We start from the raw sequence: 26,972 nt of genomic DNA on the forward strand, positions 1-26,972 counted from the left end.
TGGCAGCTCACGCCTTTAATCCCAGCACTCGGGAGGCACAGGTAGGTAGATCGCTGTGAGTTTGAGGCCAGCCTGGTCTACAAAGCGAGCCCAGCATAGCTAAGGCTACACAGAGAGACCCTGTCTCGGAAAAAAAAGAAAAGAAAAGAAAAGAAACCTGGCTTGTGTCAGGGCAGCTCAGGCCTCTCTCTGTGTCTGCCCCCCTCCCTCTCCAAGTAGGTGTCACGGTGTCATCGGAGGTCATGGGATTTGTTCACCAGGTCAGAGCTGAGTAAGGAGGCTGAGATGTTTTTGGTGACAAGAAAGCAAACAAGGTGTTCCCTTGCCTGGGCACCTGGGCAAACACAGCCTGTGGCCCTGGGCCCATGCCTGGCTTTTTCCAAGCACAACCTCGGTCTATCTGCTTCAGCCACAGGAGGAGGCAATGAGGGGCCGACTGGAGTGTGGCTCTCTATTCACAACCTACTGGCTGGAGCTCTGTTTTCCTCTGGGTGATGCTCCTGGATAGAGCCAAGCAAGACACAGATGGAGCCAGTTTCGTTTCACAGATGGGGAAACTGAGGCCGAAGAATGTCACGTTGGTTTCCACTAACTGGATACTCAGGGACGTTAAGTGTCAGTCAGAAAGCAAGGGTCGCTTCCGCAAAAGAGAGCCTTCATCCTTTCTCCTCCTTCCCTTGCCCTCAGCGCCAACACTGGAGCTTCTTATACTCCAGGTTAGAGCCAATCCGAGAGAGGCAGGCGAGAATGCGCACAATTGATTGGAGCAAAGCAAGTCTAAGGCGGAGCCAAGCAACTGACTGACGGCCTGGGCGGCTAGGGCCCTGGGCCAGCGCAAAGACTGCAGGCGAGCCAGGCCCTGGCTGGAGGGCAGGGAGTGCAGAGGCTCGGGAGCAGCTGGTCAGCCCGAGGCCTTTGGCAGCGGCAGTGGCTCCGCTCAGCTGGTGAAGTGATGTTCTCTTCTGATTGAGCTAATTATGCTGATTGAATTTCCTCCCTCTCCCTTCGGAGCTTCGTCTGCCGCCTCCTCTCCTGTCTCTCCCCACCGCTCCCGGTAGAGAAAGAAAGGGAAGGTTTCCTTAATGTGACTGGTAATTGTTATGCACACAGTGTCAGATGTTAATGTTGGCCCTGATTGACAGCTAATCAGCCCATCAGCTGTACAAAAAGAGTGAATAACTCGGTAATTTGATTTCCCCTGATTCCCCTGCGTGGGACGGCAGGGAAGTCTAAATTAGCAATCAGGGAGGCTGTGGCAGATCCTGGAGGGCGGCGAGGAGGATGTGGAACCAGGGGCTGGGGCGCAGCTGCGGCCAGGGGCGCCGCTTCCACGATGGGGAGCCCCGCTGGTAAAGAGCAGCTCAGAGTTGTGCCCAGAACATGGGGTGAGTGAATGTGCTATCCCAGGGCTCCCTCAGAAAGGGAGCACTTGGGGGCACTGACATGTGCTTGTCCTCTGGAACCCCATGGTGAGGGAGAGAGAGTGTCCTAGGTGGTAGGCAGGGGCTCCATCTTGCCAGGGTTTCTACAATTGTGACCCAAATTGTCCTCATTTTGGAGGAATAGGAGTTCCCTAGCTCAGCTTCTGGCAGATTCCATTCAGGTAAAATGGAACACCTGGGGATGAAATGGTCTTAAATGAGGGGGCTCTGGTTCACCTCGGCAGGTGGGCAGGTGAAAGGATTGGGTCCCAGCATCCACTGGGGAGCCACAGCCGCCCAAGGACTGTGCCGAGTATCTCCATGGCATAGAGGCTGAAAGACAACACGCCTGGTTGTGTTTCACAGTAAGAACGTGGACAGGTAGGACTTAAACCCAGGGCAGCTCCAGCTTTTTGACTTGTGGGTAGATTGAGCAGGTGTGGTCTGTCCCAGGCGGCCACTTCCTGCCTACACCTTCTGAACACTGCCATAAAGTTTGAACCCAGGATAACCCCGCCCCACCCCCAGCACACTTGTGGCAAGTGTGTCTGCCTGTCTGTACATCTGTTCTTTTACAGTTGGGGAAACTGAGGCTGGCGAGTAGAGGGACTTGCCCGAGATCACATTAGGAGCTCTAGTTGCAGCTGGGGTCAGCCCAGACCCTCCTGTTCTGTTCCTCCCACTCTGGCAGAGGAACTAACTAGGTACCTTTGGGGTTGGCGTTGGCACCAGCTCAGCCTGGAGATGCCCAGTAATGTCAGGTGGCAATAATCCTGTTGGTCTTGGGTGGTAGAGGCAGCTCAGGGCTTCCAGAGAGGAGAGTGAGGAGCCTCCTCACTGCCAACCTCAGTGTTCTGGAAACTTGGTGGCCCTGACCTGAGAGTTCATTCCCGCTGTGCCACAGGTATCAACCACCCAAGGATTAGGACTTCCTCATTGGGCCTCAGAGGTCACCTCCCTTCCAGCTCTCTGTCACCATTGCTAAGGGAGCTGTGCGTGCTGCCTGTGGATCCTGGCTCTGCTGTGTACTGAGTTAACTCCTGCACAGCCTGGCCAGGGGCTGGGAGCGGGGAGGATCAGGGTCTGCAAGGCTGAGACTTTGGGGAGTTGCATCCATGGGGACAGTTGAGAGCTCATTGGATCCCAGTGGCTGGCGGATGGGGGTGAAACTGATAGTGATACTGAGGTTCAGGTGAAAAAAAAAAGCCATCCAAGTCTCAATCCTACAAAGAGGGAGCGCTCTGGTTATGCTTTGGGCCCAGTTTCACCCTTGTTCTCCTGGGAGGCATAGCAGGGATGGAGGCGCGGGCCCAGGGAGACGCAGCAGCTAGGGGTGCGAGGGTGGGCAAGGCTCAGATGACGGACAGGACTTGGATCTCAAGTTCTAGGAAAATGCAGAGTGGCCTTGGGGGTCCCAGGCAAAGTTTCATCCCGGTGAAGTCGTGCCGGGTCGGGGAGAGGTGGTGGGCGTGGGAGGAGATTAAGAGGGTAGAGGGACGGGCGTGACCAGGATGTATTGTATACACATAGGAACCTATCGAATCACAAGTTAGTAAAAAAGGAAACGTTCCTGACTTAGAGTTACTATCCCTGTGATGAAATGCCTTGACCAAAAGCAAACTGGGGAGGAGAGGGTTTATTTGGCTCAAGCTTCCACATTGTAGTCCATCGCTGAATGAAGCCAGGGCAGGGACCCTGGAGGCTAGAGTCAATGCAGAGGCCATGGAGGGGTGCTGCTTCCTGGCTTGCTCAGCCTGCCTGTACAACCCAGACCACCAGCTGAGGGGTGGCACCACCGGCAGCAGCAGGCTGGGCTCTCCCCCCATCAATCACTAATTAAGAAAATACCCTACAGGCCTGCCTACACCCTGATCTTAGGGAGGCATTTTTCTCAGCTGAGGCTCCCTCCTCTCTGATGCTTCTAGCTTGTGCCAAGTTGACATAAAACCAGCCAGGACAGTCCAAGAAGGTTACCAAGAGCCAAGAAGAACCAAAGGAGCAAGTAAGTGTGATTTTTGAAAGCAAAAAGGAACATTAGGGGAAACGGAGGAAATCTAAATAGGCTGTGGATATTGTTTAATAATAGTTTGTCCGTATCTGTCCAGCGACTGTTAACTGAGTTATTGCAGTGTGCAGAACATGGCAACACAGTCTATCATTGCTATTTCCCTATGAATCTAAGATTGTTCTAAAAGAGACTGGGAGGGCTAGGGATGTAGCTCACTTAATAGAGTGTCTACATACATGAAGCCCTGGCTTTGATTCCCAGAACTGCTTGAACTGGGAGTGTTAGTCCACACCTGTAATTCCAGCACTCTAGAGTGGAGGCAGGAGGATCAGAAACTCAAAGGTATCCTCCAGAACATCTCAGCCATCTTCTGCCTCCAGCCTGAGATATGAGACCCTATCTTAAAAAAGGGGTGGGGGCGGGGCTGCGTGTGATGACACAATCTAAGGCCAGACTTGCTATCTAAGCTTCCTAAGGGGCTCTGAGCTGTGGGGCTGCCTGAGACAGGAGGGGCACCTAGCATTCCACGCAGCTAAACTGGCCCACAGGCCTCTGGCTTCCTGACAGCCAGTGTGTCTGAGCAAATGCTGTACAGAGGGTGCCAAGCAGGGTGCTGGGCCACCTCAGGACACCTGTGGATCTATCCCTACTCTAATGAAGCTCACTGTTGTATGCCTGAATTGCACTGTGTAAGCATGCACGCTGGTGTGTGTGTGTGTGTGTGTGTGTGTGTGTGTGTGTGTGTGCACGCGTGTGCACATGCTGACATCACGATGTCTCTTGCAGGACAGTGGTGGTGACTGCTACCATGGACTGAGCTCCACCTTTGGGCTCTGATTTAAGGGCTTCATCTTGAAAGACTTGTTCAATTCTCTTGGCTGGCCATCCCAAGGGGTGCCCCTGATTCTCCCAGAGGCCACTCAGCTGGGAAGCAGTAGGGCTCACCCAGGACCTGGGCTCTTTTCAGCAACCACATCAATACGTTCTTCTGAATGGTACTGAGGCCTTAGAGAAAATCAGAGGCCTGCCGAAGTGGCCAGCACTGGGGAACTCATAGAGTACGGACACCCCCCCTGCATCATGTTCTCCTATGAACCGGAAGGAGAGGTGGTTAGGACCCCCCCACTCCTAATCAAACCCAGGGCAGCTCTCTGGATGTCATAGCCACTGAGACCCAGAGCTGCCATCTGGAGTGCTGTCGGCACTCACCAAGTGGCATGGGTACCAGTTCTGAGACTATTCAGTCCTGTCCTCACCTTCAGCCCTTGGAGATGCAAACCTGAAGGACCTTTACCTCCACATCTCTGAGTAGCATTTTTCCTACTCTGGCTATGCTTGGCCCATAGTAGTCCCTGAAATGGCTTGCCACACCAGAAAGGACAGCTCCACTGCAGGTCTGGATCCAGAAATGGTCCCCTCCCATTTCTTTCCCTCTCAGCCATCTTCTGCCTCCATAGGTCACTAATGGAGCTGGCTGGGGGTTGGGCCTCTGCCTGTGTTTCCTTGGGGATACCTGCCCCACTGGGAAGCCGGAGCTGGCATTCCAGACCCATGGCATCCTCCTCTCTATTCCTTGCAGCCCCAGTGGCTCCCTGAGGGTGACCACCTCCCAGAGCCACATGGAGATCACTGTGATCTCAGGCTCCTCTTTTATCATGGTGGCACCCGTGGTGACCCACTGACACTGTCCATGGCTGCCTCTTACAAGTCTCACCTGGAAGTTGGTCCCACACACCCATTGCATACATGAGTGACTGACCCTGGAAAGGGTGGCTGAGTGCTACTCCACCGAAACCTGGTGAGAAGCAGAACTGTCAGTTTTGGGGAGGTGGAGGCAGGGGGAATCAGGGGTTCTAGGCTCGCTTTCGCTACATTTTGAGTTGGAGACCAGCCTGAACTACATGAGATCTGGTCTCAAAAACAAAAATGCATGGCTATACTTTGGACTCTTGAGCTCAGACTAGAAGCATCTGCTGTCCTGTTGTCTCCTAGTCTCCCCCCCCCAAGCCCCCCTCACACCCTCTCTCTCAAATGCTAAAATGTACACCAAAGAGTCCAGTTCCTCCTGAGGGCACATTTGCTCTTGTACCACTGCTAAGCCTGTATCCCATTGCTAGTGATGCAGGGGTTGGGGTATTTAGGATAAATTGAGGATGGGGTCAGGCATATAGGGCTGAGGCTGAGTAAGGGCTGGACCAGAGGTCAAAGGTACAGAGAGAATAAAGGCTCTCCAGCCTAGTAGTGGGCCTGGTGGCTTTACAATGTGGCTAGAGAGCTCTTAAGGGTCAACAGTGGAGTGGGTAGAAGGAGAGGATCGTTATCAGTAACTTCCGTCCTCACTCCTTTCCTGCCTGTGGAGCACAATGCCTTGTGGGCTGACTGAAGTCACACAGGTAAAGGTAACCAGTCTGGAACAGCCCCCACCCTTGCCCAGAGTCCTGGCTCAGTTTGCATACGATCCTTCCTTCCAGGTTTGCCATGGTCTCTGCCCCAGCCACTTGTAGATCCTGCAAGGCAGGAGCCTCCTAGAGCAGGAAGTCAAAGCCATGAGTAAAAGTGTGGTTATGACCAAAGTGTGGTCAGGAGGGCTTAGCGTGGCTGTCTGTGGAAAGATGCCTATTTGTCTATTTGTCTGTGACTATTTGTCCTTTCTATGTAACCTTGACTGTTCTGAGCCTTACTTGAAGGTTTTTTCCGGTGGTTGTGCAGCCTTCATCTTTCAGGAACACCCTCGGCTTCTTATGAGCTCACTTGTCCTTTAGGGGCCTACATTAATCCCCAAAGAGCCTGGACAACCTACCCTGGGGTTCCAGACCTGAGAATTTAGGTGCTCATCCTTCATCTTCCAAACAGGGAGCCCAGACTTTTCCACTCTTGTGGCCTTGGCCTCCCCAGCTGTGTGGAGCAGTGGTTCCTATCCACAGGTCTCATTAAGATGTGCATCCGAGCTTCTCAGGCTGGGGGTTGAGCCCGTTTCTAACCCATTTCCAGACGGTGGAAGCTGCTGATGGTGGAGCTCTCTCTGAGTTGCATGGTCCTGAGGCTGGGCTGCCATTTCTCAACTACTATAGACCACAGACCTTGACTCCCCCACGTGGAACAGTCACCCCTTATCACAGCAGTCCCGTCTTCATAGAAAGTGCCATGCATGGAAGATGGGCAGAAATACAAATGAAGCTAGGAAGAAGTGGGCTTCTCAGTGCAGTAAGTAGGCTGGCTAGGCACCCATTAGACTGTACTCGATGCTCAGACCCTATCTTGACTGTATGGCCCTGGGCACACTATGAGCCTATGCCCCACTCCGTTTACCTCCTGGGTGGCAATAAATCATCTATCTACACAGTGTTTCTTATCGAAGGAGGAGGTCTTAGGAATTCATTCTGTACAGGGAGTGTTTAGAACTGGTTAGGAACCAGTTGTGTACAGAGACAAAGTTGTGGGTCTCTGCGAAGCCTATGGCAGAAGGGTTGGTTTTCTGGTGGGGTGTGTGTGGGGGGGCATGGGGTGGGAGAATTGGGCCACAGTGGTTGGAGAAGTGAGTAGAAAAGAGGTCAGAGACTCAGGGGCTGCCAGGTGGCCCAAAGTGGAAGTCATTGTCACAGTTCAAATGCTAAAATAAGGCCAGTGGGCACTGGCATGGGCATGGGTAGAAATGCAATAATGTACCTCTTCAGGACTGGTACAGGACTGGCTTGTAAGGAGTCAGGAGGAGGTGGCCATGGAAGGTTGGGAGCCCCATCCCTAGCTGGCCTTGAACCAAGCTCATAAGCCCAGCCTGGAACTCCAACCAATAAGAATAGGCAGAGAAGTGCCTCCCCCACTGTTCTAGAAGCTTCTTAATCCACCAGGACCTTGAAGGAAAAAGCAGAGATGCCCAGAGGGGAGCTTTTGAGGGATGCTATTTTGCATCTTAATTCTATGCTAAGCAGGCCCCATGGGCAGGCCAGCTGCAGAACATTAGGCACCACCAAACGGCGGTGACTCAGGCCATGGGGCCTTAAAATATTCATTTTCCTCTGCCGGTGGAATTCAGAGCCTGTGAGGGAGGTTGCGGCACTAGGAAGTACAAATAGAGACCTGTTGGAAGCAGCCAGGTGAGAGGTGGGAAAGGTGGGGAGAAGTCCCCGAGGCCTCACGCTGTTTGTTCCCTGGCTCCATGACATCACAATTCTATGTGGGTTCACATCTTCCTGGAAGGCGTTGCCACTTGGACCCAGAGCCTGCTGCCCAGGGCTCCTGCTCCTTCTGGTCCGCTTGAGGACAGAATCTAGTTTCTAGTCAGGGCCCAGGAGTGTGGGAGTCCTAGAAGTGTCTGAGATGGGGTGTATTGGGGGACACAGTGACAGCGTAATCTGGAAGGCAGCGGGGTTGTACTGAATCTACCCCTTTCAGCCAGCTCTTGGAAGCGCTCTATCCTTCATAGAAAGAACTGGGCCAGAACTGGGCCGTGTGCCTGCTGCTCAGAGAATCATGATGCTGACTGGCGGTGGTTCTTACCCGGCACCAGCCCAGTACCAACTTCTGGGTGCTCCAAGCAGATGTTGCAGTCATCAGCGCCCTCTATGGGACACATGCCCTTCTGACCCAGGGGAAGCTGGCTGAGGACCTCCAGGCTGGGACTGAGGAGTAGGTGGGGGAGTGAGGGGTAGGGGGTAGGGAAGGGGTATGCTGTCTCTCCCTCCCCACAGATGGCATCTGGGTTGCCATGGAGGACTTAACTGATGGGTGACTCTGGTCCAGGCTTTTTATCATCACAAAGTGAGAGGGAGTTGGTGCCTTTTGCAGCTGGGCTGCTTGCACTGGCCCTGCTGAGCAGCCAGGCTGCCTGGGATGGGGATACCTAATCCTGGGAGAGCTATGCACACACAGGGAAGCCTAAGGTCATATTTCTGAAAAAACAGACAAATGATTGAACCTAGTGAATGCTTGTCCTGCCTGAGGGATCCATAGCTCTGAACCAGAAGCTGGGCTGTCATCCTTTATCCTGCCACTCCCGCTCGCCACCCGCCTGGATGCCTCAGAGACATGAAAGAATGACCAGCCACCTCTAATCACCCTGCTGCCTTGCCCGGGCCAAGGATCCTGCTGATGAGGGGACACAGGCAGACCTTGGGAAGATCTTCCTGAAGGAATGGCTGAAGGCTGAGGTAGAGAGGACTGCCACAGGAGGAATGAGCCAGGACATGCTGCCCATCCCACAGGGAGAATGGCCAGCTTGTGGAAGGGACCTGGGAGCAGGGCTCGGGCAACTCTGGGCAGTTCTGTCCTGCTCTGATTGACATTCAGCTAATTGGTATGGCTGGAGTGGCTGAGGAGCCAACGATGGCTTTAGAACGCTTACAAGCCCTCCCTGATGAGGATAGAAGTTAGCCGTTGGATGAAGTTCTAGTGAGTGAAGGCTTGGAATGGAGCGAGGGCCAGGGGAGTCTGTTTCTTTACAAAGAACATGGCCTTTAGCTCTCTGCCTTCCTTCCTGTCTTATTTGCATTGTTTCTTGTATGCCACCATCTTTTCCAGGCAAGGAAGGAAGGCCACATACCCATCCACGGTGGCCTAGATGCCACCAGAATCTCTGAATCTTGCTGGTTCTTATTAAGAGCTAAGGAGTCCTCAGAATCCAGCCTGGAGCAGGAGCAGACGTGGTAGGGCAGAGAGCAGAGACTTGGAGCATCCCTCCCCCATGGCTTCTTCTGTGTTAGCTCCAGAAGTGAGTCAGGGCGCTTGATGTACAAGGAGGAGACCTTGGACAGACTAGATCAGCTTCATTTCTACCCTGGGTCCCTCAGCTGCTCGTTGTGTGACAGGCAAGCACAGTGACTTTTGGGTTCCCTCAACTACAGACTGTGAGTAATGATTGCACTGGTTCTTTCTCTAAGGCTGCAGAATAAACTCCTCAACACTTAGCAGCTAAACACGCACGCACGCACACACACACACACTGGTTACCTTAATTCCTATGAACTTGGGTTCAAGCTCAACTCCGGCAACCCCCACCCCCAATCTCACAGAGCTGCTGTCTCTGTGGAAGGCCAGACTAGAGAACAGTCCACTTCTAAACCTGTGTGTGTGTAGGTGTGTGTGTGTGTGTGTGTGAGGGAGGGAGGGAGAGAGAGAGAGAGAGAGAGAGAGAGAGAGAGAGAGAGAGAGAGAGAGAGAGAGAGAGAGAGATGTCGGCAGGATTCAGCTTCTCAAAGGCTGTGAGGTCGGTCTCAGGTCCCTGCTGCAGCTGGCCAGCAGCCTCAGTTTCTGGTGACATGGACCCCCCCAGGCAGCTCTATCAGAACAAGAGCTGGAAGAATTAGTGAGAGAAATAGGAGAGGGGAGGAGGGGGAGAAGAGGAGGGGAGGAGGGAAGGGGAGGTGGAGAGTGAGTGAGTGAGAGACTCTCTCATGTTCACATGTAAGTAGGACAGACTTTACAGTCTCTTATAACCTAGTCACGGAAGTGACAGGCAGTCTCCTCTGCCCTCTTCTCCTCATTAGATACAAGCCATCATGCCCAGTCACTCAGAGGACCCAGGAGAGGACTGCAGAACGTGAGCATCTCTGGCAGCCAGAATAGAGCGCTATTGGTTTTGTAGGAAACTGCTGAAGGTTGCATGAGACTTGGCATGGCGATAGTGTCTGTACCTGCTCAGTACACTGATGTTTTCACAGCTCCTCTTGTCTCAACACCCCTGGGAGAGTCATGTGCCACTTCCCTGTATCAAACCTAGCCTACCACCTCCCCTCCCTTGAACCCCACTGAACACCGCATTTTCCTTTCACCCTAGGCAAGTCTACAGCGTTTGAAGCTTACAGATATCTTAGAAACGACAATGAAAGATATGTATGAGCACACACACACACACACACACACACACACACACACACACACACACATATAAAATTTGGGGAGAAAAAATGTGAAGTTTACCTCTCTGGCAAATAAACAGAGCTGTGACTGGTGTATCAGGATTGACGCAGCTCTTTTGTGTACTTTTGACAGTTATAGCTTGTTCCTGACAGCTACAAGCTTTCTCTGCCTCTAAAAAAAAATCGGGGGAGGGAGTCACGTGATACCTTCCTACACGGAGTGCATGGCTCACGTTAAAGATGAGGAGATTATGATTCAGAGTAGCTAGGGCCCTGGTCCAAGGTCACAGAAATTATAGATTTTTCAGGGTGTGAGAGACTATGCATGATCTTTGTATTTCATTCATTCATTCATCCATCCATCCATTCATTTATTCATCATTCATTCATCCATTTATTAAAGACATAGCTTTCAGTCCCTGGGATGAACCAACCTCTGAATCTGGGTACTGGGGTCATAGCAATGAGCAAGCCTTTGGATCGATCAAACGGCCTTAATTTCCACCTTCTTCCCTGACTCCTTCCAGATTGAGATTTTCTCTAACTCAAAGGTCACTTTCCTAGCATCTCTCCCCTTCCTGTTTCTGCTGCTAGGGAGGGATTCTGGAGCCACGTTTGAGTGGAAGGCAACAGAGTCACCTGAGATCCTCAGAGAGGAGCCAATGAGATACAGTAGTTGGGCCATGGGTGGCCAAACTGGAGCACCCATGGAAAATGGGGACCAGAGTTTATGGGCTGAGGGAGTGCTTGGCTCTTCCCCTGAGGCCTTTCTCCACTTGGCCAGAACCTAGCCTCTCTCCTCAATGGCCCTTCAGGAGTTAAAGCCGGGCTGCTGCCTTCCTGCCCAGTGAGCCAGGTGATGGGATTGTGCTTAATGGTAATTTGTAAGAGTTTGGTCAGCTAGAAATACATAAGGAGATGGAAATATGAAAATGCCCTGGGAGTTTGTACAATTGATAGATTGTAGCTCAGCCAGCTGTTAACTCCATTGCAGGAGGGAGGTGTAACCAGCCTCGAGTTTGTGGTCTAAATCCCAGGAATCCCACTGCATAAGGCACCGCCCAGGGCAATCCTTTAGCTTAGGACATTCGTGTTCCAGGCACTGGGCATAGGAGCCGGAATCTCCTTCCTAGAACCTCCCTGTATCGTCCGTGAGCACTCACGCCTGGGAAGGGAGAGGCAGTAGAGGAGTGGGTTGAAGGAGGAGAGCCAGCTTAGGGGGTTCTAGATGAACAACTGGTGCCTTAGCGAATTGTAGAGGGCTTCTAAGTCACCATCTCTCTGCTCTACCCAGAGCCCATTCCACTTAGTAGCTGTGTATCTTTGGGAAAATGACCTAACCATCCTGAGCTTCAAATGTCCTACCTACAAAGGGACACTAATGGTCTCTGCCACAGAATTATGTGAGGTAAAGTGCATCATAGTTCTGCTTCCGTTGTAAAATGTTCTCGGTGTGTGAGATGTTATGCCTGCAGCAGGGACACACTGTGTCCGTCCCCTTTTTTCTTTCCTACCTCAAACTAGGACCAAGCATCTTTGTGACTCAAGGGCACCCAATTCATGGCTTGCCATTCAGGGTCAAACATAGGGAGACAGTAGCCCTGGTGAAAAAGGCCTGTAACATTTGAATAAAAGTTGACTGGAGCTTAGAATTGTTAGCAGGAAGAAGACATGGTGTGACTTGCAGGTTGTGTGCAAATGAGTGAGTTCATCTGTGAGGAGACTCAAAAGCCACTACATAGGGCCTGGCCTCAGCAGGTGTCTGTGTGCGGATGAAAATGGTCCCCATAGGCACATATGTTTGAATACTTGGTCCCCAGTTAGTGGAATTATTTGGGAAGGATTAGGAGGTGTGGTCTTGTTGGAGCGAATGTGTTACTAGGGGCAGGCTTTGAGGGTTTCAAATGACTCATGTCTTTCTCAGAGAGCTCTCTGCCTCCTGGTTGTGGCTCAAGATGTGAGTTCTCGTCTGGTGCTCCAGATATGCCTGCCATCGGCTGTCTCAGTTCTACCACCATGGACTCTAATCCTCTGAAACTATAAACCTCAAATAAACTCCCTCTTTATAAATTGCTGTGGGCTCGGTGACTTATCACAGCAATAGAAATGTAATGAGTGCAGCAGGCTTCAGGGTCCACTTGCTTCTTTCTCCTGAAAGGAACATTATGGATTCCTAGCCAGAAGGGTTTTTGGTTCTAATTCTGATATTCCAGAACAAACCACAGTCCAGAAAATGACCCTGGCTCTCAGCTCTGGTATTCCAGGTGCCTCCTGCCAGACAAGGAACCTAAAACTTCTTCTTGCAGATGCTCCTTCCTGTGGTGGGACCTTGCCTCTCTCAGGCACCTGGCAACTGGCCTTGATGTACTCAGGAGGGGTGTCCTTGAGTGTTTTCTGTTGCTGTCTGCATTCCCTCCTGTAGGGAGGGCCTTGAGACTCTCTCTCTGTGTCTCTGTGTCTCTGTCTCTGTGTCTGTCTCTCTCTCTCTCTCTCTCTCTCTCTCTCTCTCTCTCTCTCTCTCTCTCTCTCTCCTCTGTTCCTCTGGGTTTGTTTTACAAAGGTTCAGCAAACAAATGGAGTTGCTTGCAAACTTTCCACTCTTGTGGGTCTCACTGGCTGCCCTGACTCTTGGCATCGCTTCATCTCTTCTGTTTAGGTCCCCACAGGGGAGTGGGCTCCTGGCTCATGCCATCCCTCCAGCTCACCCTACCCCTTCTGGTGTACTACCACCTGCAGACTGCAACATACAGGGGTAAAAGCTGTTCTCAGATGTATCCCATTCTCCATAGTCACAGGATGCGAGCAGACTCCTTCCTCTCTGTGGCACACTCCCAAGCCTGGCTCTCTGCTTTGGTACCCTACCACCCTAGAGTTTCTAGAGAACATCAATGCCTGCTCCACTCTGGGTCGACGAAATTGGAATTTCAGAGGAGGCTCCTGCAGGTAGGTAGGTACAGTTCCTTGGCCATTCTGAGAAGTCGAGGACCATGAGCCATTGTTTCAGAGAAAGGACACAGTTCAGCTTTGCCTCTCAGCCTCGCCAGTCCTTGAATTTTCCCTGAGTGAGATTCAGTGTTCTGGCTTCTCTTCATTCTTATCACTGTGAACTTCACATACTCAAGATGGTCAGTGTCACTTGGGAAATATGACTTCTCCACTGAACTGGGCTGTCTAGAACAGGAAGACCAGCTCCTCCTTCGCTCAGGATGTTGTACCTCTCTCTAGCAATGTAGTTGCAAATCAAATAAGCGTTTTCTCTCCATGGTCCTCATACTTAAGGCCAACCATCCTGTTCCATCCAACAACACCTCCGTTTTCCTAATTTGCTTCTGGTAACCTACCAAGGCCCATTTAAGTAGGCTGAAAGGCTACTTCAACGGACACATGTGCAAGGCTCTGTTGAGACTCTTCTGTCTCAACAGGTCTGTCCTGAGGTTATCTGTTCCCTTTGGTCCTGCTTTGGGATGCTTATAATGAGCATCTAACTTCCAGCCACTGGCACCTGCTCCGCTTAAACATAAATACCAGATTCCGTTAGACGAGCATTAGCATAGGGCACCTGTAATTAATTTTTCTTGGGAGGAATGAATAGTTCAGAAGGCATGCAACAGAGCAGCGCCTTACACACAGCCTTACACACATTTCTCCTAATTGATTTATATAAGAATCATGTGTGTGTGTGTGTGTGTGTGTGTGTGTGTGTGTGTGTGTGTATTGGGGCTTGCACCCACTGACCCAGGGTGGGGGGACACCATGTGGGCCTCTGGAGTTGGGGAAGGCAGCAGGCTGGAGAGCTGGAGCTGAGGCCAGCGGGCACTGATCACAAACAACATAATGGGCCAGCCTCGGAGGTGGGCCGGCCCTGGAAGCTTTTAGAGGCTCTCAGCAGCCCTTGTAGTGCACCCAGATTACACACTGAGCTATTTCACATCATTAAACCCTCCTATCTTATCCCTGGGTACCACACATGCTCTCAGCAGCAGGCTGAGCTTCAAAGCAACTGCTCTGCCAAAGCAGGTGTAGCCACTGCAGCAAGCTGACCCTGGGATGCTGGGATGCATTTGGCGGCTGTTTGTTTGCTTGCCAGCCTCACAGCCACGGAAGGACTCACAGCTGCTTACCCTATCTGTTTATGTCCCTGCTATTGTTGGCCTGGGAGTCTGGGGGTGGGCACCACGGGGCTTCAAGACCCCTCAGAGCCTTTGCCACCTCTCCCTACCCTTTGTTCTGGCCTCAAACCCACACTTCCTTATCTGCCTGCCATCCGTGGGCACTAGGAATGATCCTCCCAGTGCTGGACCAGCTTGACTGGGTTGGACCTGCATTTATTCTTCTCCTGAAGAAGGAGCTAGGTACCAAAAAGGCAAAACAGATATCAGGGACAGACTCTGGGCCTGTGAGGCTATCGTTAGCCTCTTCGATTTCCTCTCTTGCCCCCCCCCTTTTTTTTTAACTAACTGGATTTCTTGTGTAGCCTGGGTTTGCTTTGAAGTTGCTATGTAGCTAAGAATGACCTTGAAGTTCTGGTCCTTCTGCCTCTTCCTCCCCAGTGCTAGGATTACAGGTGTGGATTGCCATGCCTGGTTTATGTGATACTGGGGATCAACTTATGGCTTTCGTATACTAGGCAAACACTCTACCAAATGAGACAAATCCCCTCTCCTCCCTGCCCCCAGCTCTTATCTGTTCATCTCCTAAGTTCCTGCCTGAAGCCCTGTCTGATGTCCATGCTTCTCCCTCTGAACTCCCACCGTCTGGCACCTGTACCTCATCTCCTCTCCCTCTAGTCTCCAGGCTGACCAGGGTTGCATTTTTCTACCCTTCATGCCCACCTCCTCCCTGAACCTGCCCTGGCCATCTGGAGTTGGGTAAAGCCTGGTCGGTTGTTCCCACGTAGTCCCCTGTCTCACTCCTTCAGGTTGCGTAGTTGCTCCACCAGGACCTGTCTGGAAACAGTCGTCATCAGCTCTACTCATCCTGTCAGCCCAGAGCACTCATACACCCAGTCTCCACCCAGCCCTTGCAAGTTGTATTTCTGTTCTCAGGGCTGAATCCTGTTCCCTGTGTCCATGGCAAACACTTATGAACTAAGGAAGTCATGATGTAGCCCGTCTTCCAGGTGTGACGGACTCTTGGGTGGAGCACCAAGGATACCATACCAGGAAATACTGCATTCTGGTCCCCCCCCCCAGCCTCTTCTATCTGCCATGGTCCTACTTCCAGGAAAGCTACAGAGTGGGGCATATCTTTAGGGTCCATAGCTTGTGCCTATGGCCTTGGGTAACTCCCTTCCTTTCTCTGAGTTTCCCATTTCTTATCTGGGGGATGAGGGGGTTGAGGATAATGATTCCCAGGGGTCCTTTTACCCTAGAAATAAAATGGAAAACAATAGGCCCTGAAGATAAGGGGGATTATTATGACAGCCAAATCAAGCTCTGCATCCTCTCCCCTCTGCCCGAGGCTGCCACAGCATGCAGCAGGGCTTGGCACTAGAGTCACAGAAAACTCTCAGCGCAAGGGCCTTGGGCTCTCACCTTTGGAAAACGGTGCAATTTAATGGTAATGCAATTACAGATGTGCTGAGATTGAAACGGCCCATCTTATCTCAAACTCATCTTCCCCACCAAGTATCAGGGCAGGTGCTGATCCCTAATAGCTCCTGAAATGAATTCACTAGGCATCTGGGGGCTCCTGGAGAAGAGTGCTATGTGCAGAGAGAGGAGAGGGGAGGGAGGCAGGTGGAAAGGAACAGGGAGAGGGAGAGAGTATATAAGAAAGGAAACAGAGGGGCAGGGACCAGAAAGGAATTGCTGGTTGAGGTGTGTGTGTGTGTGTGTGTGTGTGTGTGTGTGTGTGTGTGTGTGTGTGTCTGAGAGAGAGAGAGAGCGAGAGAGAGAGAGAGATACAGAGAGAGACAGAGAGAGAGAGAGACAGAGAGAGAGAGAGAGATCCATCATCATTTCTGAAATCTATTCTTCTTAGGCCCGCCCACTTAAGGGGAGACCAAGAAGAGGAAAAAAGAGAAGAAATTTTGAGCTGGGTTGTGAACTTTCCATAATGAAGCAAGCACGAGAGGAGGTGCTTGGAAAATCTGATTGAACTAAGAAGGGCTAGGGAGTCCTTGAAAGAAAACCCCAAAATAGGCTCAGCTCCCCGCATTGCGGGCCTCTCTAGCTTCAGGAAAGAGGACAGAGTCTCACTGGCCTGGGCCCCATTCCTCCAGTAACAGTACCGCGGACAGCGCCCTCCAGCGCCTGTAGCTTCAGCACTGTGGACAGCACGTCCCGCTGGGGTCAGGGCCTCTGCCCAGCCCCTCCCTGGAAATGGCTCTTTGGGGCAGCTGGAATGCAGGCCGGCCAGCAGCTGAATAGATCAATTATTTTTCAGAACATGGTTTTGATCCCGATGTTACTTCTCAGGATCACTGAGTGGAAAGGGCTTGCGGAGAAAATGGCATTTTTTATCACCCTGGCAAAATGCTCCCGCGCTGATGAGATGAGGCGCCCGGCGAGCGCGCGCGCGCACATGTGATACATAACTAACCAGAAGCATAATCTTCTAAATTGAAAGCCATAATGTTTGCTGTTGGAGCTAAATATTAACAGGGCGTTGTCTCCCCCAACGACCCTCGGGAGGCAGCTGGCTTAGCGGGAGGCTGGCGTCATATTCAAGCAACTTGATTAAATTCCTTTCTGCCATCAGAATTAAGAAATGAATAGTTTTATGAGAGTCATGCCACAGAGGACAGGAAAATGAAATGTTGAGAAAAGAGGGCAGGCGGGTTGCCTGTTTTGTGTTCCTGGAGGGAGTGCTGTCAATCTACCTAGAAGGGGCGGGCTCAGGACTGTGTATGGTAGGCAGTCTTGACTCTTCTCTGGTCACATGGAGCCTCCTCGGGAGATCTCTTTGTTATTCATGGGAAAGTCTGACTTCATGGCCTCGGGATCTATAATCATTGGAGTCGAATTGCATTGCTGTTGCTCCCTCGCTGTGTGACCTCAAGCAAAGTGTCTAGCCTCTCTGTGCCAAAGCTTTCCTAATTTTAATAAAATGAATGTATCCCAACATTTACCCTGCAGAGCCTCTGTTGAGGATTTATTGAGTCCCAAGACTCTTAGGACTGATTTTAACTTAGTAAAGAATATATAAAAATACTAGTGTTATCATTAGTATTAGAAGTAGGTCATACTATATAAAATTGCTGTTTGATAAGTTAAAAAAAATCACATTACCAGCAACTTAGTGTGATGTATGCATAAGTAATGCTATTTGTGCAGCAAGGATTTTGTCTGTGTGGCCACTCTTCCCCACCAATATGATTCTTCTGTTCTTAGAAAGGATGAAAGCACATTTTTTTCATCTATAAAATGTATCTGGCAACCAGCTCACAGGATTATTGAGAACATTAAGAAAACTTAAAATTGCAACAAAGCTGACAGGGCAGGAAAGGTGGGTGGGCACAGTTGGAAATCAGATCCTAAAATATACTTTGTACTGGAAAAGAAACACTCACAGGGGGAATGAGAGACAATGCACGATTTTTAAAATATTATTATTAGAAAAATCCCAGATAAAGTCAAGTGGGATGGTACATTCCTGTAACGGCAGCACTCAGCAACCTGAGGCAGAAGGACCAGGAGTTTAAGGCTAGCCTAGGCTGCAGAGCAAGACCCAGTTACAAATTACATACATACATACAAACAAAGTTAATCTCAGGCCAACAAGTTTGTTTTTGTTTGTGTTTTTGAAGAGGAACTCAAAAAGAACCAATTATTGATGAGCCACCTTAACCAGGTTAGCTGCTGTGTTGTTGTGTTAATCTACTTAATGCTCTCAAGAATTCTGTGTGTGTGTGTGTGTGTGTGTGTGTGTGTGTGTGGTGTGCTGGAGAGATGGCTCAGTGATTAAGAGTGCCACCTGGTCTTCCAAAGGACCCAAGTTCAATTCCCAGCAACCACATGGTGGTTCACAACCATCATGTAACATGATATGACGCCCTCTTCTGGCCTACAGGTGTACGTGCAGGCAGAACGCTGTATACATAACAATAAATAAATAAATCTTAAAATAAAAATAAAAAAGAACCCTGTGAGAGGATGGCGATATGGCTAGTGGCGGAGTACCTGCCTAGCACAGATGAAATCCTGGTTCCCAGCATGAAATGAAGTGTGGGGGGGTACCAGCCTGTCATCCCAGCACTTAGAACATGGAGGTAAGAGGATGAGCATAGTGAGTCCTGTGAGGTGAAGCAGGAACCTTGGGTGAAGAAGCCGAGGCTCTGAGACTCACACAGCTAGCAAGGCAGAACAAGAGTTTGAACTGCTGCCTTGCCCTAGAGAAAGAGGTGGGGTTGGAGTACCACGTTTGCTTAGCCCTGGCTGTGCTCATCCATCCATCCTCCTTCCTCCCCACGGTCGGTCCTCCCCACTGGTCTCCACACAGGCCCGTCCTTCATCTTGTAAAGTCATAAAAACATGAGGCTGAGGCAACAGCCCTGCTGAGTCTAGATTTTACAAACTCTGTCCTGGGAGGAACCATTTTAAATGCCTGGCCTCACATTTCTGGGGCGGCTGCTCCTATAAATAAGATGCTCGACATAGTAAATAGTCCAGAAAATAGTAGTAGGGCGTGGGCACGAGAAACTGAGTGGGCTGGTGGGAGGGGAGAGTGAAGAAACAGCTGCCCGAGACATCGTTTGTTCTAGAAAAGAGACAGTCACAGGAGGACGAGAGCAAGTGCAAAAGATTCTATTTTCTTCTTCCTTTTTACTCTGAGTCCATCTGAGGCCCAGAGAGAACTGTCAAGAGTATTAATGACCCAGCGAGCCTGACAGGGAGAATGGAGTCCATTTCTCACAAGAGAGCGGGGAAGTCAGGAAAAGACGGGTGCCCTGCAGAGCTTCTGTTTAGGGGGACAAAGTAGGAGACCCACTTATCCTGAGTCTTTATCAGGCATACATCCTTGTGGGAAATACTCACAGGGGTCACGGTGGCAATAGGGGTCATGGTGACAGTGGGGGTCATGGTGGCAGTAGAGGTCATGGTGACAGTGGGGGTCATGGTGGCAGATAGGGGTCATGGTGACAGTGGGGGTCATGGTGGCAGATAGGGGTCATGGTGACAGTGGGGGTCACGGTGGCAGTAGGGGTCATGGTGACAGTGGGGGCTGTGTTGGTAGCAGGGGCCATGGTGGCAGTTAAAGTAGCTGAGGGTGGGCTGAAGAGATGGTTCAGTGATTTAAGTGCCTGCAGAAAATGCCTGAAGACCTGACTTTGCACCCCAAGCACCCATGTGAAAGCAGGATGGGGCAGCGTGTATCTGTAACCCTATGGCTGGAGGGGCAGAGATGGGTGCATGCATGGCATTCACTGGCCAGCCAGTCAATAATGGGTGAGGGCCAAAGAGGAGGACCTTTGTAAACACACAAGTACACACACACACACACACACACACACACACACACACACACACACACAGAGAGAGAGAGAGAGAGAGAGAGAGAGAGAGAGAGAGAGAGAGAGAGAGAGAACGCACCAAGGTTACATCAGAGTCCAGGATGGCTCACAGATAGAGGAGGGAGATAGATTGACTGTGTTTGCTAGGAGGTTCTGTATCTGGAAAAGGCCAGCTTCTTGGTGAGCTGTCTTCTCACGTCCTCACACAGTAGAGGGCGAGGGGAGTTCTCTGAGGTCACTTTTATAAGGCCACGAATCCTATTATATCTCAGAGGGTCTGAGCCCAAACACTGGAGACTCTGCTCCATAATGAAAATTTGAGGACATAGATACGGAGTACACAGATATCAGTGAGAGCTGCTTTTGCTGGGTGACAAGCCATCTAGGCAACCGAGTGGCCACCAAGCACATGGGTGATCTGGCTTAGCTTGGCAGATCTCAGCTGAGCCACCCATATCTGCACTGGACTTGGATGGACTCCTGTAGCTCCTACACATCTGCTGGTCAGGACGGGCAGGGTGAGTGGGACACACACACACACACACACACACACACACACACACACATATCCCATCCTCCACCAGGCTGGCTCCAGCTTGCTCACATGGTATTTGACAGGACTTGAGGACGGTAGGAACAGCTCTCAGGTAGCGCAGTAGTCAAGCTTCTGTTGGTGACATGTATTTGAGAGGGTTCCATTGGTGAAAGCAAATCATGGAGCTAAGCCAGTGTCAGTGTGCAAGCGGCCCAGCTGCAGGGGGGGGGGGCGGCGTTCATACCAACCCGATTGTCACTATTCTCCTCATTGGTGTGCTCACCTGTGGCTTGAGCCGTATAACTCAACAGGGAAGCCTTGGAAGACCATCTCTACATGTTCAGAACTGGAAGGTCTAGCCCAGCGCTCTGAACTATTCCTAAAAGTCCAGAATGAGCAACCTCAATTCCCCTGGTTGGGGATGAAAGTCAGTCAAGACGGTGCTCAGGGCTGCCCTTTGCAATCGGTAAAGCCGAGCGTGGGCTTTCTAGTTGTACCCCCTGCTGCCCCAGCAGGCATGTGGGTCCTGTACTCAATTTCTTACCCGAAATTATCCACTTGGTAGTAAAACCTAGGCTTCCAGGGCAATTTAGCCCCCTTTCCCGCCCACCGTGGGAACAGCCTGGCTCAACACCAAAAGCCGAGGAGTGCAAAATCACTTTAATATTGGCTGGAGACAGCGTAATTAGGAAGGTAAATCTGCTGAGGAAAAGGATCATATTATGCAAATGTGATTAGCAGTGACTTTTGGGATCTCTGTGGCTGGTTGTTGGATTCTGGGTGCTTCTTCATAGGTGTAGACAGAATGGGGGCTCTGGACAGAGATGTGGGGAAAAGGGACCTCCTGCTCTGTGTCCTGGACTTTGAGGAGGGAATTCTCCATCGGTCCCCTGGGGAGAGTATATGGGTCCTCAAGGCCTGGAGTCCTCTGGGAACAGTTGCCGACTGATGGAAGGTACCTTGGGAGAAAGGCCTCTTTCACTGAGGCTGGTGTTGAACATTGAAGAGGAAACCGAGGATATGGTCCAGGGGTGCTGGCTCCTGAACTGTGATTTCTGCTTAAATTTAAGAGAATGACAGTTCATCCAGACTGGAGCAGGGAAAGATAGCTTCTAGAACCTTCTGAAGGTTCTTGGTAGTAAGACCTGCTGTATTTTGCTACATTTGTCATTACTACTATGATCAAAATACTTGTGTGAGTCTAGAGTCTGGAGAGGTCACTGTATTTGGAGGGTGGCGTTGACCAGCAGAATGGGCAGAATTGGGGTAGTTCTTCCTCCTAGGACTGGGTGCATTGGCATGTGACAGGATGCTCCTTCCCAGCTTTGGGACAAACACTAGTCTTAGTTAGATTCAGGAATATTCCTTTGGAGACAGTCTGGCTTTGGTGGCTCCTTTTAGCATGGTGACATGATTACAAAAATAATCCACACGAACCGCCCACCTTGCAAGTGCTTGAATACTTATTCAACTGCAAGTGCTGTAAACGTTCACTCAACATTCCTAACGGCTATGTAGGGTGGGCACTTTTGTAATCCTTATCATCAGAGTAAGACACCGAGGCACGGGGATTGTCCTTGAGGTCAATGCTATTGGCAGGCATTTTCTTTCCGAGGTCACTTTTAGCAGTAGCAAAGCCATGATTTGAACCCAAGACCCCTGATTTTTGAATCTGTGCCAGAAGTTAGCAAACAGCAGAGCCCCCTTCTTCTCTGCAGGGCACAGCACCAGTGTGTCTCTGATCCCTGTCTGGGGCCACGACACCCCACTCACTCTTGCTTAATGTGTGACCCTTGGTCACATTTGGGTCACTCAGATAAGATGCCAGAATGCCAAGCGTGATGGACGATTGTCACGGTCACGTCTGCTAGTTTTAGAGTCACCTGAGAGAGGATGTGACACACTTTACTTCCAGAGAGGGTAAGCTGAGGGGAGAAGATCTGCCCTGCATGTAGGTGACACTACCCCCATGCACTGGGAACCCATATGGGATGAGGCAGGGGAAAGGTCAAAGGCAGCCTGTAGTCAGCGTTTCCTGTTCTCTTCCTGGCCTACTGGATATAAGCCACCCTGCTTGACCATACTCTGCCCACCACAATGGATGGAATCCTCCTAGACCACGCACCAATGTGAATATCTTCCTCTGAGCTGTTCTCACAGGTGTTTTGGTCATAGTGATGATAGAGGTAGCAGGGGCCGGAGAGATGGGTCAGTGATGGTGATTACAAGTGTTTCCTGCTTTTCTAGAGGACCCGAGTCCTGTTTCCAGCACTATGCTGGGTGGCTCCTAATAGCTAGAACTCCAGCTCCAATGTTCTGATACCCTCTCTGGGCTCTGAAGGCACCTGTGTGTGTGTGTGTGTGTGTGTGTGTGTGTGTGTGTGTAAGAGATTGCTTCCTTGCTCGCCTTCTCTCCCTCTCTCTCCCTCCCCTTCCTCTCTCTCACACACATACACTCACACACATATACTTTTTTAAAAAAGTAATAAACACACCCCACCTTCTTCAGAAGGTTCTAGAAGCTGGTCCTCCCTACTCCAACCTGGATGAATGGCTCTATATGAACCTGCAGTGGTCCTGTGCCTTGAATACAGTCCACCTATCCAGGCCATTGGGACGGCTGAGTCTGGAGTGAATGAAGGTCTTGAGGTGCCCTTGGGGGGTCCCTGAGGTGCATATGTACTCACAGGTCTCCTCTAGCCTGGCTCATCCTTAGATTTCCAACAACCAAGATTTCCGTGAGGGATGCTCATGTTTCTTAAGTCCTTTGGAGGACCATAGACATGACGTGTTTCCCTCATCGACATCTGCAAGTTCTGTAAAGCTCCGGGAGGTGCCAGGAGAAGCAAACCATTACTCCTGCCCAGGCTGTGCTAGGAAAAGCTAGGGGAGGGCATGTGGGGAAGTCAGCTCTGCCTCTTAGAGCCAGGGAGCACTGGGTGTTGGTTCTGGGGGAGCACTCTGCTATTGCTCCAGGCTCCCCGTGAAGCCCAACAAGGCCTTTCTAGACACTGGTCCCTGACTGTCTCAGGACTACCCTCTTCCCTGAGCATCTTCAGATCGGGTGAGTCTACAGTTGACGTTTTGCTGCTCACACTCGGTCTCTTCAGTGTTCCGTACCTAAGGGTGACATCCATAACCCCTTCCAGTCCCCCGCTCTCACATCTCATCGTCAGCTATACCCACCTGCACTGAGCAGCTGTAGACCGGCCTGCAGGGTCACTGTGCTTCTTCTCTGTCTCGGGTCCCCTCCCAACCTCCCTCCTGCATTATCCTAAAGACTCTCAGGGTATTTCTGTCCTCCTGGCTCCTGTGCCTCCCTCATCTGCCACTGCATGATTATCCTCTAATACAAACAACTGTCCGGCTCTCACCGCCTAGTATCCAAGGCCTGCTGTGAGTAGCCTTTCACTTCTGCAGCCCAGCTCACCCGGGGCCTCTCAGCCATCCTGCTTTTTCCCATCATGAGCTCCACGCCCCGACCCCTTGTGAGGTGTGTCCCCATTACTTCTGTCATCATTGCTGGCTCCCGGGGCAGGGTGTCGCCTCCTCCTTCAGCCTCCAGCACTAGGTCACTTCCCTGTTAAGGCTTTGTGGTCTCCTCTCCCAGCACTATTGTTAATGGTTTACAAACCTGGCAGGAGCACTGGCTTATTTGTTGCTAAGTTCTCAGCGGAAGGCCCAGCACATAGTATGTCCCAGTCAGTGTTGGTTGAATGGGCCCTTCTCACAGCTAATTGGATCGGTTTTTATCTGGCAATGACATCCGTCCAAAGAATTGAGCTTTGCCTCTCCCAGGGATGGGTAAATCCTCTGCCCACTCACTGGCCATTCCTTTGGAAGGAAACCGCTTACTTGCCTATGCAGCCCACAGGGGAGGGTGGGAGGTGGAAATGCAGCCAGCTCGGTGTCTTTCAGGGAAGGTGTGTGCAGCCGAGCCCCTCCCCCCAGCCTGAGCTGGAGGTGAAAACCAGGGCCCTGTATTACTTTCCATAATGGAGCCAGAGGCTAAAAGTAGCCTTTCTCCTCCTTCTTGGTTGACAAATAGGGGGAATAAATTACCCAGGCACTAAAAGTTGCATTAGGCAAATAAACATTTCGACAAGAATTATATGTGACATTCAAGAGAAAGCAAATAAAGCCTAAGTTATGGGGACCTGTCACCGCTCTAGGAGAATTAAGTAACTAAAAATCGTTAGTAGCAACTTGGACAGGCTCTTAAACCCTCCCGGCTCTGCCTCTGCTCCAGGGCGCCCAGGGAGACCACGTGCTCCCTGCTATGAGATGGGAAATCAGCAGGTTCCAAGGACTTTGGAATTTGAGAGCCACCGGACAGGGCTTTCACACACTGTCCCACGGGGCCCAGACTGATGCAGGAGACCTTGGGGTTTGTGGGGAGTGGAGGGTGAAGCCCCAGGCTTGGGATCTTCCCATGCCTGGTTCCTGGGACTCATTGCTTTAGAGTAAGAAATTCACTCTAGTGGAAGAAGCTTGCTGTTAAGCAGTCTGAACTGTGGCAGGGGACAAAGCCAGCTGTTCAGGGAGGCTCTCCTTTAGGGCTGGGAGGTGGCTAGCTGGTAAAGGCAAAGTGGTGGTTTTGCAAGTGTGAGGGCCTGAGTTCCATCTCCAGAAGCCAGGCGACGGTGCCAGGCATGGTGCCACATGCTTACAGTCTCTGGAGGTAGGCAAATCTCTGGAACCTGTCAATCAGCTAGCCTGACCTACTTGGCAAAGTTCCAGGCCAATGAGAGACCCTGCCCCGGCGGGTGGACCCCTTACACACATGCACGCAGCATACCTCCCCTCCAGTGGAAATGTAAACATGCATACACACCCAAAGAGAGACCCCCCATTAGAACACAGAGTAAGCAATTACTTATCGACCCTGTTGAATTCCTCCACTGATGGGGAGCTTACTCCAGGGCTTTCTGGTGGACCTGTTGTTGTCTCTGAGGGAGATTCTCATTCAGGAATCCTCTGCCAGAGGTTTGAGCTTGACTCTAACTCATCAACTCATTTACTCTTGGACTCTTGGAGGCCATCACTGAAAGCCCTTGTCCCCGTGCAAAGGAGAGAACATGGATTAGTCTCTTGTTGCTGCTGTAACAAATGAGCACATGCTTTGTGGATTAAGCAACACTGACCCATCTGGAGGTCAGTATTTCAAGCCAGTCTTTAAGAATACACATGCGTATACAGACATCTATTATAAATAATTTTTAAATATGAGTTTTATATAGAAAAGAGCACATAGGTATGTGTCCTTCTGAGTCTGGCTTATCTTACTTAGCATCATGACTTCCCATTTTCCTGTAAATGCCATGATTTCACTTTTCTCTCCAGATGAATAAAATACCATTGTGTGTATGTATATCTGTATCTGTATACCAACTTTTAAAATTTATTAATTTTCTGGGCAGTGGTGCTACACACCTTTAATCCCAGTACTCGGGAGGCAGAGGCAAGGTGGAACTTTGTGAGTTCGAGGCCAGCCTGGTCTACAGAGCTAGTTCTAGGACAGCCAAAGCTACACAGAGAAACCCTGCTTGAAAGAAAAACAAAACAACAGATTGTTTATTTATTTTATTATTAATTTAAAAAGATTTATTTATTATGTTTGCAGTGTTCTACCCACGTGTACACCTGCACACCAGAAGAGGGAACCAGATTTCATTATAGATGATTGTGAGCCACTGTGTGGTTGCTGGGAACTGAAATCAGGACCTTTGGAAGAGCAGCCAGAGTTCTTAACTTCTGAGCTACCTCTCCAGCCCCTATTTATTTATTTATTTATTTATTTATATACTTACTTATTTTGAGACAGGGTCTCATTATATAGCCTTGGCTTAGCCTGGACTTGTGTGTTGACCAGGCTGACCTCAGACTTGTAATGATCCCTCTGCCTGTCTTCCAAGTGCTGGGGATTCAGGCATGCGTCGCCGTGCCTGGCTTTACCGTGTTTTCTTTACCTAGGCATCCACTGGTGGGCACCTGGGCTGGGTGTGCAGGTGTTTCCATATTGACCTGGAGTGCATTGGGCGAACTCCTAGGAAGGTCATATGACACTCCTATTTTAACTTGTTGGGGAGCCTCCATATTGATTTCCATAGCAACTGTGTAAGTTTGCATTTCCACCATCAAAGTGAGTTTTAAACAGCCAAAATTAAGGTGTTGTCAAGGCCGTATTCCCTCTGAGGCTCTAGGGAGCCCTTGACAGTCTAAAGGCCACTTGCCTTCCTTGGCTTGCAACCTTCTCTGTCTTCAAAGTGTACTTCCCTAGTCCTACCTCCTGACTGGTCCTCCTGCTCCTTTCCAGAAAGAACTTTGTGATAAGTCAGCTGCCCCCCTTCCCCCAGATTACTAGCCTTGCTTAGGATACTTAACTTCCTAATATTTGCAGTGTCCTTTGCCTTCCAGAGGTCAGGATGTAGTGACTCCACGGCTCCTATTCTGCCTCCTACATGGCAATAGGGGCAGAAGCTGTGAAGGCTGAGTGAGGGGGCGGGGCTCTGGAAGATTCAGTGATCCTGTTGCAAACCTCTCCTGTGTGGTCCTTCCAGTTGCTGCCTCCTTCTGCCTCCCTGTAGCTTCAGGACAAAATGTCCTCAAGATGCGCACATCTTTGTGGACAGATGATGGCAAGATGAGGCTTGGAACAGAGCCAGGGAGCAGTGTCTCCATTCGAGAGCTATTTACAACA

The 26,972-nt window shown here is 50.7% G+C and overlaps 1 long non-coding RNA gene across 1 annotated transcript in view; it reads left to right on the forward strand.

Annotated features, from left to right (window-relative positions):
• The first annotated feature begins 1,689 nt into the window (after positions 1-1,689).
• LOC311600282 overlaps positions 1,690-26,972 on the forward strand; it is a 37,235-nt gene continuing 11,952 nt past the window's right edge. Inside the window, exons 1-2 of the long non-coding RNA XR_014780196.1 lie at positions 1,690-1,802; positions 3,277-3,423. This is a non-coding gene — a long non-coding RNA (uncharacterized lncRNA). The remainder of the gene's footprint in view (positions 1,803-3,276; positions 3,424-26,972) is intronic.

The sequence above is a fragment of the Acomys minous genome (genome assembly GCF_964271855.1).
Source record: "Acomys minous genome assembly, chromosome: 6".
Lineage (NCBI taxonomy): Eukaryota > Metazoa > Chordata > Mammalia > Rodentia > Muridae > Acomys > Acomys minous.